Source organism: Mytilus trossulus, chromosome 3 (genome assembly GCF_036588685.1).
Source record: "Mytilus trossulus isolate FHL-02 chromosome 3, PNRI_Mtr1.1.1.hap1, whole genome shotgun sequence".
NCBI classification, from domain to species: domain Eukaryota; kingdom Metazoa; phylum Mollusca; class Bivalvia; order Mytilida; family Mytilidae; genus Mytilus; species Mytilus trossulus.
In genome coordinates, this window is record NC_086375.1 from 15,092,732 (window position 1) to 15,109,749 (window position 17,018).

The following is a 17,018-nucleotide window of genomic DNA, read 5'->3' on the forward strand; positions in this document are numbered from 1 at the left end:
AAAAGATAAAAAAAAAAGAAGATGTGGTATGATTGCCAATGAGACAACTATCCACAAAAGATCAAAATGACACAAACATTAACAACTATAGGTCACCGTACAGCCTTCAACAATGAGCAAAGCCCATACGGCATAGTCAGCTATAAAAGGCCCCGATAAGACAATGTAAAACAATTCATACGAGAAAACTAACGGCCTTATTTAAGTAAAAAAATGAACGAAAAACAAATATGTAACACATAACCAAACGACAACCACTGAATTACAGGCTTCTGACTTTGGACAGGCACATACATAAATAATGTGGCGGGGTAAAACATGTTAGCGGGATGCAGAGTTTTCGATGACCGTTAATGCGCTGAACTGTTCAGGGTGTATATAATCGAGGATTTAATGTCTTTGGAATTGATACTTTTTACCCTTCATATATATTGGGACGAATTATTAAATAAAATATTTTAGGAATAGATGCTATATTAAAGTTAGACTTTCACTCATTATGAAAGTAGTATCAAATCCTTTAGACTTGATTTAGTTTGTGAGCAAGTCGGATGAATTGAGAATCTTTTTGATGAAACATTATTAAGATTTCTACTGTGAAAATGCACCGCATATACAATAGATATGGATCGCTTCTACAGTGAAAATGAAAGTACTAAGTGTATCATTATTCGACAGTAAACATGAATCGCACAACCAAAGCAGCATAGCGAAAGTTAACTTATTCATCAACAAACCGAATGACACAACCTGTATTAAGTTATACAATATTAATAATTATGTGAAAAGATAAAAAAAAAAAAGAAGATGTGGTATGATTGCCAATGAGACAACTATCCACAAAAGACCAAAATGACACAAACATTAACAACTATAGGTCACCGTACAGCCTTCAACAATGAGCAAAGCCCATACGGCATAGTCAGCTATAAAAGGCCCCGATAAGACAATGTAAAACAATTCATACGAGAAAACTATAACGGCCTTATTTAAGTAAAAAAATGAACGAAAAACAAATATGTAACACACAAACAAACGACAACCACTGAATTACAGGCTTCTGACTTTGGACAGGCACATACATAAATAATGTAGCGGGGTAAAACATGTTAGCGGGATGCAGAGTTTTCGATGACCGTTGATGCGCTGAACTGTTCAGGGTGTATATAATCGAGGATTAAATGTCTTTGGAATTGATACTTTTTACCCTTCATATATAAAGGGACGAATTATTAAATAAAATATTTTAGGAATAGATGCTATATTAAAGTTAGACTTTCACTCATTATGAAAGTAGTATCAAATCCTTTAGACTTGATTTAGTTTGTGAGCAAGTCGGATGAATTGAGAATCTTTTTGATGAAACATTATTAAGATTTCTACTGTGAAAATGCACCGCATATACAATAGAAATTGATCGCTTCTACAGTGAAAATGAAATTACTAAGTGTATCATTATTCGACAGTAAACATGAATCGCACAACCAAAGCAGCATAGCGAAAGTTAACTTATTCATCAACAAACCGAATGACACGACCTGTATTAAGTTATACAATATTAATAGTTATGTGAAAAGATTAAAAAAAAAAAAAGAAGATGTGGTATGATTGACAATGAGACAACTATCCACAAAAGACCAAAATGACACAAACATTAACAACTATAGGTCACCGTACGGCCTTCAACAATGAGCAAAGCCCATACCGCTTAGTCAGCTATAAAAGGCCACGATAAGACAATGTAAAACAATTCAAACGAGAAAACTCACGTTTATGTAAAAAAAAATGAACGAAAAACAAATATGTAACACATAAACAAACGTCAACCACTGAATTACAGGCTCCTGGCTTTGGACAGGCACATACATAAATAATGTGGCGGGGTTAAACATGTTAGTGAAAAGGTATATTTTTCTGACAATAGAACTTGACTGCTGCCATTAAATCTTCGACACGCTCTGTTCGTGAAGCATTCTAAATATTTACTTATTTGTGTATTGATTCCCACCTGGGTGACTGTAGACGCAATATAAACCCGTCTGTATCTCTTACACTTTTGTACCTACATCATGATTTTTTTATTACAATACTTTTAAAACCTTATTTCTTATTTTATTAAAAAAACATATATTTTTCGTCTGTTTATTCATCAATACATGACAGATACAGTGAACATGGTATTTTAGGATTCGCACATTATATACCCTGGTAATATAAATAAAAACTTTTAAAATATCTAGTATGTTGTGAACAAATCATAACAAAGTTAATATGTGATAGTTTGTTGATGTGGTTCATAAGTGTTTCTCGTTTCTCGTTTTTATTTATATTAGACCGTTGGTTTTTTTTTAAAGGTTCTACACTAGTCATTTTTGGGGCCCTTTATAGCTTGCTGCTCTGTGTGAGTCAAGGCTCCGTATTAAAGGTCGTACTTTGATCTATAATCAGTTATGGTTAACATTTACATATTATGACTTGGACGGTCTCATTGGCACTAATACCACATTGTCTTATATGTATTAAAACTGCTGTTGGGAAATATGAATATAGACTCGCTTTTGATTTTGAGAATTTTCCGGTTTTTCATTACAGACTTTCAATAGGCATATTTGACACAATATCTGTACACCAAAGAGTATGCTCATGACTGTTTTCTCTGCTTTGTTATTTCATTTACTTCTTATTAAGTGCTTTTTATTTTATTTTTTTTCTTAGCGCAGCTATTTATTTTAAAATGAGGGAATATTTTTATTCAAAAGTCATTGTTTTTGTGCAGCAAGTGACAATATGGGAAAATGTGGTAGACCTTCTAAAAGACAAAAAGAAAAAGCACCATGCGAAGTTCTTTAATTTTACTTTAAGATATATTGATGATGTCCTATCACTGAATAACCCATCATTAAGTCAGTACTTACATCTTATATATCACAGTAAACTTGAAATTAAGGATATTTCTGATACTTGAAGGACTGCTTCATACACTGATCTTTACATTTTCTCAATATTGACACAGATGGACGACTTCACACTAAAATCTATGATAAACGGAATGATTTCAACGTCCCAATTATCAATTTCCCATTTCTCAGCAGTAACATACCCTCTGCCCCAATGTCTGTTGTTTACAGATCTCAGTTGATACGTTATGATCGTTCACACTATACGGACTTCATATACAGAAGTGTGCTCTTTACGCTGAATCTGCTCCAACAGAGTAATTAGCAGAAAACATTAAAAATGACAATCCGTAAATTTGATGGACACCATCACGAATTGGTCGATCTATACGAAGTGTCTGTATCTAGACTAACTAACGACATTTTCACCAAGTCAGATTGTGTTTTACCATCTCCGTCGTCTGATATACTAAGGTAGCACTCCACAATTAGAAAATAAAATTAAAATTGAATCACAATATATTTTATCGTCTTCTATTCCTGGCTTTCTTATTCATTAAGCCAATTGTTTGTGCATATGTATGTAATAAGTATCTTCCATTAATTCGATTTTCTAAAGTTAAAATAGTGAAATACAATTTCTTTTTTGTAGATCCAAACATTTTGCTTTTATTTACCATAAAATATTGTAAAAAGGAACATGAAAATGTCAGATATTCTCCCAAAATTTGGTTCAGACTAGAATTTCAATGCCTTTGAGTGATACTTTTTCCGAAACTATTGATATTTCACTACTAAATGATCAAATAAAAGATGGTCTTTCGCCTCATTTTTTCGTAAAATTTAATCACAAAGTTCGTGCGACAAAAAGTTGGAAAAAAAACATTACAATAATTGCCGGCCCAATTTTTGGTATGGATATGAAAATACGGATTTGCATACATAAAACAGCCCTAAATACATACATTACACAATTTTGATGTTCCTATAAACCCACTATGAAGGCTATTTTAATTGTTTTAGCTTTCTAACTATTTTGTTCTGAGCGTCACTGATGAGTTTTATGTAGACGAAACGCGCGTCTGGCGTATCAAATTATAAGTCTGGTACCTTTGATAATTATTAACCCCACGGGGTCGATGCCACTGCTGGTGGACGTTTCGTCCCGAGGATATCACCAACCCAGTAGTCAGCACTTCGGTGTTGACATGAATATCAATTATATGGTCATTTTTATAAATTTACTGTTTGCTAAAGTAAGATTTATTCGATATACTATGGATTTTCTTATCCCAGGCATAGATAACCTAAGCCGTATTTCGCAAAACGTTTTGGAAATTTGGGCCCTCAATGCTCTTCAACTTTGTACTTGTTTTGCATTCTACCTATTTTGATCCGAGCGTCACTCATGAATCAAATGTAGACGAAATGCGCGTCTGGCGTATCAAATTATAAGTCTGGTACCTTTGATAACTATTTACCCCACTGGGTCGATACCACTGCTGGTGGGCGTTTCATCCCCGAGGGTATCACCTGCCGAGTAGTCAGCACTTCGGTGTTGACATGAATATCAATTATATGATCATTTTTATAAATTTATTGTATGCTTAAGTGTGATTCATCCGAAATACTAAGGATTTTCTTATCCCAGACATAGTTTACCTAAGCCGTATTTGGCACAACTTTTGGAATTTTGGGCCTTCAATGCTCTTCCACTATGTATACTTGTTTTGGCTTCCTAACTTTTTTGATCTGAGCGTCTTATGAGTCTTATGTATACGAAACGCGCGTCTGGCGTATCAAATTATAAGTCTGGTACCTTTGATAACTATTTACCTCACTGGGTCGATGCCACTGCTGGTGGGCGTTTCATCCCCGATGGTATCACCAGTCCAGTAGTCAGCACATCTGTGTTGACATGAATATCAATTATATGGTCATTTTTATAAATTCACTGTTTGCTAAAGTATGATTTATTCGAAATACTAAAGATTTTCATATCCCAGGCATAGATTATCTTAGCCGTATTTGGCACAATTTTTTTTTGGAATTTTTGGGCCCTCAATACTCGTCAACTTTGTACTTCTTTTGGCTTTGTAACTATTTTGATCAGAGCGTCACTGGAAAGTCTTATGTAGACGAATCGCACGTCTGGGGTACCAAGTTATAATAGATATAGGAAGATGTGGTGTGAGTGCCAATGAGACAACTCTCTATCCAAACAACAATTCAAAAATTAAACCATTATAGGTTAAAGTACGGCCTTCAACACGGAGCCTTGGCTCACACCGAACAACAAGCTATATAGGGCCCCAAAATAACTAGTGTAAAACCATTCAAACGGGAAAACCAACGGTCTAATCTATATAAACAAAACGAGAAACGAGAAACACGTATATATTACATAAACAAACGACAACTACTGTACATCAGATTCCTGACTTAGGACAGGTGCAAACATTTGCAGTGGGATTAAACGTTTGAATGGGCCCAAACCTTCTCCCTTTTTCTGAAACAATAGCATAACACCACAATATATAAAACATACGATAAAATATCAATTGGCAGACTTAACTCAATCAAAAAACGTATGATTACACAATGAACGAATAAATTTGATCTGCGATATCTGAATACAAATGCACAGTTAATTAAATATTAGAGACAAACATTCATGACCAAAAGGCTAACAAACAAATTCAAACACACTGAGAAATATTTAACCAATCAATGTTCACTTTAGAAAAAAACCGTTTTTTTATAATCTTGAAGTTTATACAAATGTTGCAAGAATAAGTGAAAAATTGAAGATATTACAAATAATCAAAGCTGGTATACAGCAAAGATCCATATAAATAAAAAATGACAAAAAAAGCATTATAAACAGTATCAACCGGTTGAATTAACAAGAAAATACGATTTGAGAGTACTCGCAGTTACTGACAGCTAGTTAAAAGCCAAAACCAATTAATAGTAAAAAATCATGCATCAGAGACTAAAATCGACTAAAACACATCACAGGGATTTAGTATTTTAACGTCATTAATAGTCAAAAAAGACATGACTTGTGCAATGCCAAAAATTAATGTATCGACAGGTAGTAGTATAGTGAAGAGCGACTTCTATAGAAATAAAAGTAAACGTGGCTGTGTCCCCTATACATCTCGCCTCAAAAGATAATGAAATTTAGTTATGTTTTAATAAGTCTGATACCTTTGATAACTATTTATATTCAGCTATCCAAAAATGAATTTAATTGCACACTAGCTCTCATATTTGAAAAATCCACACGGGCCAAATTCGAAACTACACACATAACTATGTTGTGCTACATTAATATGAAAATGTTTTCCCTGCTGCAACTTTTTATATATGTTTCTGTGTTCTGCTAGCTGTAACGATTAAAATGGTACCTTAGTTTTTAAAATTGGTTAAGTATGGAAGATTTTATGAAGGTTTGCAGTTTGACGTTGAACCACGACAAAATGTGATTTAAACAAAAATGCTTGATCAAAGTGTCAAACCTCAAGTCTGTCTCATTTTTAGCTCACCTGGCCTAAAAGGCCATGTGAGCTTTTCTCATCACTTGGCGTCCGTCGTCGTCGTCGTCGTCGTCTGTCGTCGTTAACAATTTTCCAAACATCTTCTCCTCTGAAACTACTGAATGGATTTGAATGAAACTTAGCATGATTGTTCCTTAGTATATCCTGCACAAAGTGTGAGCTTCGATTTTTGATCCGTTAAAAGAAAAATGGCCGCCGTTACTTAAAATAGAACATAGGGGTCAAATGCAGTTTTTGGCTTATATCTCAAAAACGAAAGCATTTAGAGCAAATCTGACTGGGGTAAAAATGTTCATTAGATCAAGATCTATCAGCCCTGAAATTTTCAGATGAATCAAACAAACCATTGTTGGGTTGCTGCCACTTAATTGGTAATTTCAAGGTCATTTTGCAGTTTTTGGTCATTATCTTGAATATTATTATAGATAAAGATAAACTGTAAACAGCAAAAATGATCAGCAAAGTAAGATCTACAAATAAGTTAAATGACCAAAATTGTCAATTGACCCCTTAAGGGGTTATTGTCCTTTAATGACAATTTTCACAATTTGTTCATCATATTTGCTAACTTTAAAAAATCTTCTCCTCTGAAACCACTGAATGGATTTGAATGAAACTTAGCATGATTGTTCCTTAGTTTATCCTGCACAAAGTGTGCGCTTCGATTTTTGATCCGTCAAAAAACATGGCCGCCGTTACTTAAAATAGAACATAGGGGTCAAATGCAGTTTTTGGCTTATATCTCAAAAACGAAAGCACTTAGAGCAAATCTGACATGGGGTAAAAATGTTCATTAGGTCAATATCTATCAGCCCTGAAATTTTCAGATGAATCAAACAACCCATTGTTGGGTTGCTGCCACTTAATTGGTAATTTAAAGGAAATTTTGCAGTTTTTGGTCATTATCTTGAATATTATTATAGTATCTGATACAATAAAACTGTTATTAGCAAAAATGTTAAGCAAAGTAAGATCTACAAATAAGTCAATTTGACCAAAATTGTCAATTAACCTCTTAAGGAGTTATTGCCCTTTAAAGACTTTTTTCACAATTTGTTCATCATGTTGACTTACTTTAAAAAATCTTCTCCTTTGAAACTGCTGTATCAATTTCGGCCAAACTTAGGCTAAATGAGTTTCAGAGTATCTGGTATAAATTTTATATTTCATTTCCTTGTATGTCAAGAAACATAGCTCCTATGGCTAAAATAGAACATAGGAGAAAATGATTTTTTTTTTTGCTTTTGAAGAAAATAGGACGATTCAAAGAACATTTAAATAAATTGAAAAGCCAAAATAATAATTGATGAGAGATTAAACCAATAAAATTCAGGTGAGCGATTCAGGCTCTTGAAAGCCTCTTGTTTGGTTAAGTTTCTGAAACTTTTCCACTTTTTCTGTTTAAATCATAATAAAATTAACGGTACCAATTTTCTTGCACCAGATGCGCATTTCGACAATACATAAAAATTAAAATTACCTTTAAAAAGGAAATGTTTACAATTTGTTAGGTATATGCATGCACTTAAATGACAGTTTTACTGTAAATGGCATATCAAACTTTGGTTTAGAAACTCTTTAATAGGGAATATTTCTCACAGTACTGGCAACTTTTAATTTAATTCATGCAAAATTATAATATAAAATTCTGCTAGAAATGTTTATTTGACTTATTCGCATGCAATAATATATAAAGCGAAACATTTTTGAGGCTATCATATGAAGCGCAATATTTGGTTACAAGACGGAGTACATATTTATGACAGAACCATGTCTTAGTGTCAAAATGTCTATATTAGGTTGCTAAGGACAGTAAACAAATAAATTAACATGTACATACCATGTACCATACTAGTAGTTTTTTTCTTTCTTCAGAACTAGAATAAAAACCTAAAAGTCAAATTATTTGTGGTTAAATTTATCTTAAAAAGTGAATTTCTGTGCTTTCTGATGTTCAATAAGGTAGCACTCTAAAGTTAGAAAATAGAATTGAAATTGAACCACAAAATATTTTATCGTCTTCTATTCCTGGCTTTCTAATACATTAAGGCAACTGTTTGTGTCATACATGTGCATATTTATCGTCCCTTCCGACAGACTATTATCGTTTCTCAAGACCTTACTCGCAATTGGTGTCAAGGGAGAGCCGGTATAATCCTATTGGACTCTTATCGTTAGAATTCCCTTTGCACCAACTATCTTTGTTACATATAACCTTTTATCTAATGAGATATAATATGAATAACTTGGAGAGCATACATGTACATTTAAACATGTAAAGGCTGACATAGTTCGATAATGCTTAGAATAATGTACAAACAGAAAGCATATCAAATAACTGACATGTGCCGAATTCCTGACATGAAAGGTTCATTTGTGAAATAGAAGAAAAGAGAAACACTCGGTATTAGAGTGAATCTACGTCTCAATAAAGCATCATAAATTGATTACAGAATATTCAAGATTTACGACTTTTTTTAAATAAAAAGATGTTGGCTATTATTAACAATGAAATAAACCATGGAAAAGAGACAAATTTAGCCCAAATATTTGGTGTGTGTACTATAACAACAAAAGCCGTTATGCCGCTGTAGTGCACGTCGATTACATCTGTTCTAACAGGCAGGTGCATGGAACATGGAACCAATACCGCCTAACAAAGTTTAATTTTAACTCAAGGAGGCACATCTGCACTTGGCACTGAATTGCATTATCATAATAAAAGGATGTATGTTTCCTTAGAATCCGTAATTTTTATTGGCTGACAACAATCGCATATTTTATTTCCGTATAAAATACAACAGCTATAACTGCACGTGCTATCCTTGACAATATCAAAATAAAGCACAGAAAAACAAAAGAAAAGCTTGATAACTCTTACTTTTATGCTCCTTAATTAACAAAAATATAAACAAAAGAAATATTCGTTTGACCAAATAGGTCAAATTTTCGAATTTTCCATCCAGGTAGCATATTTGACCGTTGCAGACGACTCAAATTTTTCCATCCAGATAGAACATTTGACCGTTGCAGACGACACAAATGTACAAGTTACACCCCTCAGTTTAAGAATCGACTAAGCTCTCCGTCAGGATATTTATACTTTATCATTAAATCTCCATCGGGGAATTTAAGTTAAAAACTTGCTTTAAAGAATAGGGATTCTCTCCATATACGTGAAACGTAACATTTGATTTATTATATGATATTTGTATTTTGCTGAATACCCCTTATGTGACAATCTGACCGATCGAAAGTGTTAGAGGTCACACACACACACACCCTATGTGAAGCAATACGAAATGCACGTATAAAATGGAGCATGGTAGTTGCTGAACAAGGTGTGTTTACAAACGGGAAAAATCTGATAAAAAATCTCTTGATTCTTATTTAAATAAATGTATGAATGTGGTAGATAAGAGAATATCACATTTTGAAAATAATTTAGAAGTAAATAATAGAGTACATAATACACCTTTTTCCAGAATAAGAAATAAACTTCAAATACTTTCAAAGCGGTTTGTGTTTGTACCGGCCGACAAAGCAGCCAACAATGTGGTTGTGGTATGACGTAAATACTACACGGACGTTCTTAAGAATGAAATTTTAAATTCATCTACATTTAAGTCCATCCGCTTCACAGAGAGTCATATAGTAAACAAGCATATCACAACCACATGAAAGCTTAAGGCTTCTTCTGAACATTTGAAGGTCCCTACTATGTATTGGCTACCTAAACTACACACAAAACCATTTAACTATCGTTTCATCTCGGCCTCTAGTAAGTGTTCTACAACTAATCTGTCAGTGCTCTTAACTAGTTCATTAACTACTATTAAAGAGCTTATCATAAATTATTGTAATAAAATATATGAACATAGTGGTATAAACCATTTTTGGAGTGTAAAAAATTCTTTGGATGTTTTAGATAAATTGCAGGCTTTTGATGGTCCTTTTGATTCTGTTAATAGTTTTGATTTTTCTACTCTTTACACTACACTTCCACACTATCTTATTAAACAAAAGTTTTCCTATTTAATTAGATGGTCGTTTGGTAAAGCTGAATGTAGATATATTTGCTGCAACTCATTTAAAGCCTTCTTCTCTAATGAGAAAGGTAAATATGCTAGATATACTTACTGGAGGTGTGATGAGATGATTGAGGCTGTTAATTTTCTCCTTGATTATATTTACGTACGATTCGGCTACAAAGTTTATCGACAGGTTGTAAGTATCCCCATGGGCACTAATTGTGCCCCTAATACCAGACTTGTTTTTGTACTGTTACGAATCACAATTTATGACTAAACTCAGTAAAGACCCGTCGAAATTGCATTTAATTGATAAATTCAACAACACTTACCGTTATCTTGATGATATTTTTTCGTTAAATAATCAAGAATATTCTCAATATACTGCTGAAATTTACCCCAAGGAACTTACTTTAAAAAAATCAAATGTATTCGGTAATAACTGTCCTTTCCTGGATTTAGATATTTCGGTTTTAAACGGGAAACTACACACTAAAATTTACGACAAAAGAGACGATTTTTCGTTCTCTATTGTTAATTTTCCATTTTTAGATCGTGATGTTCCTTTGGAACCATCTTACGGTGTTTATATTTCACAACTTGTTCGCTATGCCCGTGTCTGTTGTGACGTTTTTGATTTTAACGAACGCAACCTATGTATTACTGGTAAATTATTAAACCAGGGATATCGTTACCATAAATTACTTAAAACCTTTACTAAATTTTTCCATAGATATAAAGATTTGGTTTTGAAGTTTGGTTGTACCTGTAGAAAACTTATTTCAAACGGGACAGCACATCCTCATTTTTACGGAAATGTTGTTAACCGTGCCCGGAAATTTAGAAATGATCCATGTAAACTTGTTGCTCCTTTAAATAAACTTATTCTTAAAGGTTACCTATTCAACACTGTGATAAGATCATTGAATATTGTTTTATTGGTATAAATATTGACTTTGTTATAAGTAGATTAAATGCTAACTAAATATTAGAGTATGTTACATACATATACATTTTCATGGATCTACAATCTTTCGATACCTGTAACTTGGCATTGCACAAGGTCATGTTTTTCTCTGGCTGTTTATGACGTCTTTACACTAAATCCATTGTATGTTGGATGTGTACGGATTGATTGCTTTGTCTTAGAGGCATGATTTTTTTATTAGTCGTTAATGGCTTTGAACTAGCTGTCAGATAACTCTCAGATCTGTTCATTGTGTCTTATTGTGTCGGGATGTATAAGTACCCGGCAACGTCCACTTTCATTTTTTGTCTATCTGATGAGTAAAGCCTTTTTCAACTGATTTTTATAGTTCGTTCTTATGTTGTACTGTTATACCACTGTCCCAGGTTAGGGGGAGGGTTGGGATCCCGCTAACATGTTTAACTCCGCCACATTATTTATGTATGTGCCTGTCCCAAGTCAGGAGCCTGTAGTTCAGTGGTTGTCGTTTGTTTATGTGTTACATATTTGTTTTTCGTTCATTTTTTTTACATAAATAAGGCCGTTAGTTTTCTCGCTTGAATTGTTTTACATTGTCTTATCGGGGCCTTTTATAGCTGACTATATGCGGTATGGGCTTTGCTAATTGTTGATGGCCGTACGGTGACCTATAATTGTTAATGTTTGTGTCTTTTTGGTCTTTTGTGGATAGTTGTCTCATTGGCAATCATTCCACATCTTCTTTTTTATAAGTTCCTTTCATTTTACATATTTTTTTTATTTATATCCAACAGTCTACATAACTGTTACTATAAACTGTAATAGTGGTATGCAATAAATTATGGTCATCATACGGCTTGGCTGCGGATGACAATGTCTTTGATACGGAAGGTTTCCTTTAGCAATTGTTCCTATTTGATTCAAATATTAAATATTTTCCCAAAGTAGATCCCTATAGTGTATTGTAAATATATCAATTATGATTACAAATACGAGCGGGTGGATCCAGCCATTTTTTTTAAAGGGGTTCCAAACCTAGGAGAAAGGAAGGGGGTTCCAACAATCGGACCTTCCACTCCCTAATCCGCCACTGAGGTGGACAGGATTCTTGAATCGTGGCTTAGGAATGAGTGGGGGTTAGGTAGGAGGGAATTGGTACTTGCAGGAACCAGGTGTCGAGGGTAGTAAAATAGAAAAATTCTAAAATTATATGCTTCAAAAAAAAAAGTAAGGGGGATGGAAGTGGAAACTATCCCATAATTCACCTCTCAATTACAGGGGGCGGGAACCAGATGAAGAGGAACACTAGAGTATTGTACATATATCAATTATGATTACAAATACAAGCGGGTGAATCCAGCCATTTTAAAGGGGTTTCACACCCAGGAGAAAAGGGGGATGTTCAACCCTAGGACCTTCCCTTCTCTAATCCGCCACTGAGGTGGACAAGATTCTTGAATCAAGGCTTGGGAATAATTGGGAGTTACAAAAATGAAGGCTACAGGGAATTTGGAGTTTGGCGGGAACCAGGTGACGAGGGTAGTAAAATTGAAAATTCTAAAATTATATGCTTCACAAAAAAAAGTAAGGGGGGTGGAAGTTGGAACTACCACATGTTCACCCCTCAATTATAGGGGCGGGAACCAGATCAAGAGGATTCCTAGTGTATTGTATATATATATAAATCAATTATGATTACAAATACGAGCGGGTGGATCCAGCCATTTTTAGAGGGGTTCCCATGCATGGAGAAAAAGGGGGGTCCAACCCTCGGACCTTCTGTGGCAGAGTCATATTTGATTGATATATCAAATGTGATATTGATGATATTAATTTTATTGGAGTGTTTGATAGTTTGGTTATTCATTGTTTCTATTTCTAGTACTTTTGTTCTAGTATCATTCTCTTTTCCCTTTGGTGAACCTCTTTTCTTTCATATCATTTTGGAGGGAAAATTCTAACCTTTTGATTGGTCAATCTTTAGGCCAAAGGTCTTACTATATGTTTTCATTGTTTCTGGTAGATTTATACTGCAGACATTTAATGAATGGCTATTATTTATTTTGAATTTATTGAACCATAAAACTAATTTTTGACTCTTCACATTGAATAATCCGCGAAGCGGATTATGTAAAATGTGAAGAGTCAAAAATTAGTTTTATGGTTCAATAAAATCAAAATAAATTATTGCCATTCATTATAAATAAATTTTTATCAAAAATAATACTCAAAGAACTTTTTTATATTATTTATCTTGACAATAACAACGTACACACTTGTTGGCGTATGAATACACAACGTCAGAGTGGGCGTGTCACCATCAAAATTGATAACATTGAAAATAAAACTAATAATTTTAACCAATCAGAAGACAGTAAATACACAAAATTTATTTATATTGGAATGTAGTGAAAATTACCTGCTTGTTATATTCAATTCTGACATTGATGATATTTGTATTATAATTCTTGGATTCTCAATATTCTTATATTCAGGTCAGTTGATTAACCTTATTTCTAATTAACAAACTAATAGTATGTCATTTTAATACTTTGTGAAAGGATTGATTGTATGTATTGAATGGAGGAATATTTGGAGTATGAAAGAGTAAAAGATTAAATCATTTTATAAAAACACAGAGTCATATTAAACATTTTAATATAAAACATTCTAGTACTTTAAATATTATAAAGTTACAATAAAAAGTGAAAGACAGATAAATTTGTTATTTGAATAATACAGAACTCTGAAACTACATATTTTAGATGTAGTTGTATATTTTATTTAATTGGTAAAATAGTCCTGCCACTGGACTTATGAATGTTATATTTGTATTTATTCAGGATATGGATTGATACCTTATCAAGTTGTCAAATGAGTAGTGCTCAGATTTTAATGTACACAGCACTGTGATATTCCAGCTAGTACACTCACCTTTGTACCATATACATGGTAAGCATTGTGTTCTATGTTGTTTATTTGTAATGTCTGTACTGTCTATGTTTTATTCAAGTAATTGTCTGTTTATGTGAAGTGTAGTTTATGTAATATCTTTATGTTGGTCAGAATTTGTATACTTTGTATACAAATATATTTATAAAATGGACAACTCATTTATAGATTTGAGATGTATATAATTATTAATTATTATGAGATACATATGAATAATGTATTGGAAAGTTAACCAAAGAGTTAGATTTGAGTGCTTTTAGGACTTATTTCAGTATATAGATATCTAAAGGAATAAATATGAATTGTAGTTATTCCCCTTTGCCCATATGTTATATGTACTGTCTTGTCATGTGAATATTTATTATTTGTTATTATATGTTGTAGGGTCTTAAATATTTGTGTATTAAAAGAACAGAACCCTAGAATAGTTTTCGTTGTATTTGACCAGAAAATACCCCGTTACACTTCCACTCCCTAATCCGCCACTGATGTGGACAGGATTCTTGAATCGAGGCTTGGGAATGAGTTGGAGAAAGGTTAGAGGGAATTTGGAGTCGGGCGGGAACCAGGTGACGAGGGTAGTAAAATAGAAAAAATATATGCTTCACAAAAAAAGTAAGGGAGATGAAAGTGGGACCTACCCTATGTTACCCCTCAATTACAGGGGGCGGAAACCAAATGAAGAAGATAGAAAACAAGTGATAATTTACCCAAATTTAACAGTTTTATTGATAGTTGTACTTTTAACTCTCATCCAAAGATCACACAAACTGTTATTATTAAATTGCGTGATTGAAGATTTCAGTAGTATACATTTTTATACTAGTGTGTTTTAAGACTAAACTAATTATGATATACCGTTGTCTGATCGTCTGTCTGGTATCATCAGGTGGTACAATAACTATAATCTGCTGTCACCATTTCACAATGAACTTTGGTGAACTGTTTATAAATAAATATCTATGTAAGCTCCATCTCGATTTTTAGAAATTTCAGATATAATATTTTGGATAAAAAAAAAAGTGGGGTTGCAGTTTTCAGACTATAGCTCAAAACACTTTCATTAATTCCTATGAAACTTTGTGAGAGTGTTTATATATAAATCTACTGATGTAAGGTCCCTTCAAAATTTTTATGAACTTCAGATTTTACGTCTGGATCATTTATTGGACTTTATATAAATTCACAAAAAAGGGGGGATTTCCACATATTCGACATATATAATAACTCAGTTTTAACCTTATTATGAAATGCCGTTTCCAACCATATGTCCCATTTAAATGTATTGATCGTTCAAAAAAGGTTCTATCACCCCGGCCTCCTATGATACGTTCTGGAATCGAAGACTTGGAATGCGTGTAACAGATCATGGTAATTGATATTCAAATTCTTTTTGCAGTATGCCTTGGTTGTTTATTTTCAACTAATTATTTTTAGTTATCATTAAGGAAAACTCTTGTTGTTGATACAAAATTAAATCATTCCGAAACAAACAAGGTAAGTAATGATATTTTATCCATTTTCTTTCTGTTTGAAATATAATAGGTTTACAAAAGTCCTTTCGTGTGGTTTCTAGGCAACGTTGTGGTTCCTAGGTTGTCGCTTGAAATATATATTGGAGTGTTCAAACATTTTTATTGATTCATATTTCTTTGCAAAGAGAAAATTAATATAAGTTTGATATTTAAGCGAATTGCAAGAAACCGGTTACTTTGCAATTAACCTTTTAAAATGTTCCATACTTTTTTAGGTTTCTATGCATAGACTTCTAATGAGACGAAAAAGAAGTTATTTAAAGATGGGACCAAAAATGACACTGATCATACCTTAATATTCAGGATTTTTATTTTATTGTATCCGATAGTTTACAACCTTAATAATCCTCGTTCTGTTCTATATGCCACTGATAATGTCACTGCTTATTTATATTATGAATCTTTACAGATGCGATTGAAAATTTGGTAAAAACATGGATCAAAGATGACGAAATTTTTTATGAGACAAACGGATCAGAACTTGTTCAGAATAAACTAAAGAATTATAACTGTATTTTGGTAACATCAAATTCAGTTTTAGGAAAGACAGCAACCATCCGACATATTGCATTAAAACTTAAAACGGAGGGATTTGAAATTGTTCCAGTAGAGTCCCCAGATGATATAATCAAATACAAAACAAATAAGAAACAAATATTTCTTATTGATGATGTCCTTGGTAAATATGATTTGAGTCCGACCCTGTTGGAAGAATGGGAAAGAAAAAACGAAAAGCTGATAAGCTGCTTGGAGACAGAAGTAGTGTCAACCAAAATATTGTGTTCACTGAGATTACAAATAGCACTCAATAAAAGATTTAAAAATGCATCTACAATTTTAAACAAAGTTGTCATCAATTTAGAGCACGAGTCTAATAGTCTTTCAAAAGTCGAAAAACAGAAAATATTGGTGAAACACCTCAGAAGAAGTAACTTAGAAAATGAAATTAAAACCAAGGAGATTGAGAAAATGTGTGAAAATAACTATGCATTTCCTCTTCTTTGCAAATTAGTTTCAAATTCTGAAGAAAGATTCAGAAAAAAAATTGCATTCTTTAGGCAACCATTATTACTGTTCAGGGAGGAACTTGATAA

At 33.0% G+C, this 17,018-nt stretch overlaps 1 long non-coding RNA gene across 1 annotated transcript; it reads left to right on the forward strand.

The window, feature by feature from the left end:
* Nucleotides 1-13,838: 13,838 nt before the first annotated feature.
* Nucleotides 13,839-14,849, forward strand: LOC134709255 (uncharacterized). The gene is made up of 3 exons (XR_010105934.1): nt 13,839-13,932; nt 14,281-14,389; nt 14,774-14,849. It is a non-coding gene; the product is annotated as an uncharacterized LOC134709255 (long non-coding RNA).
* The last annotated feature ends 2,169 nt before the right edge of the window (nt 14,850-17,018 follow it).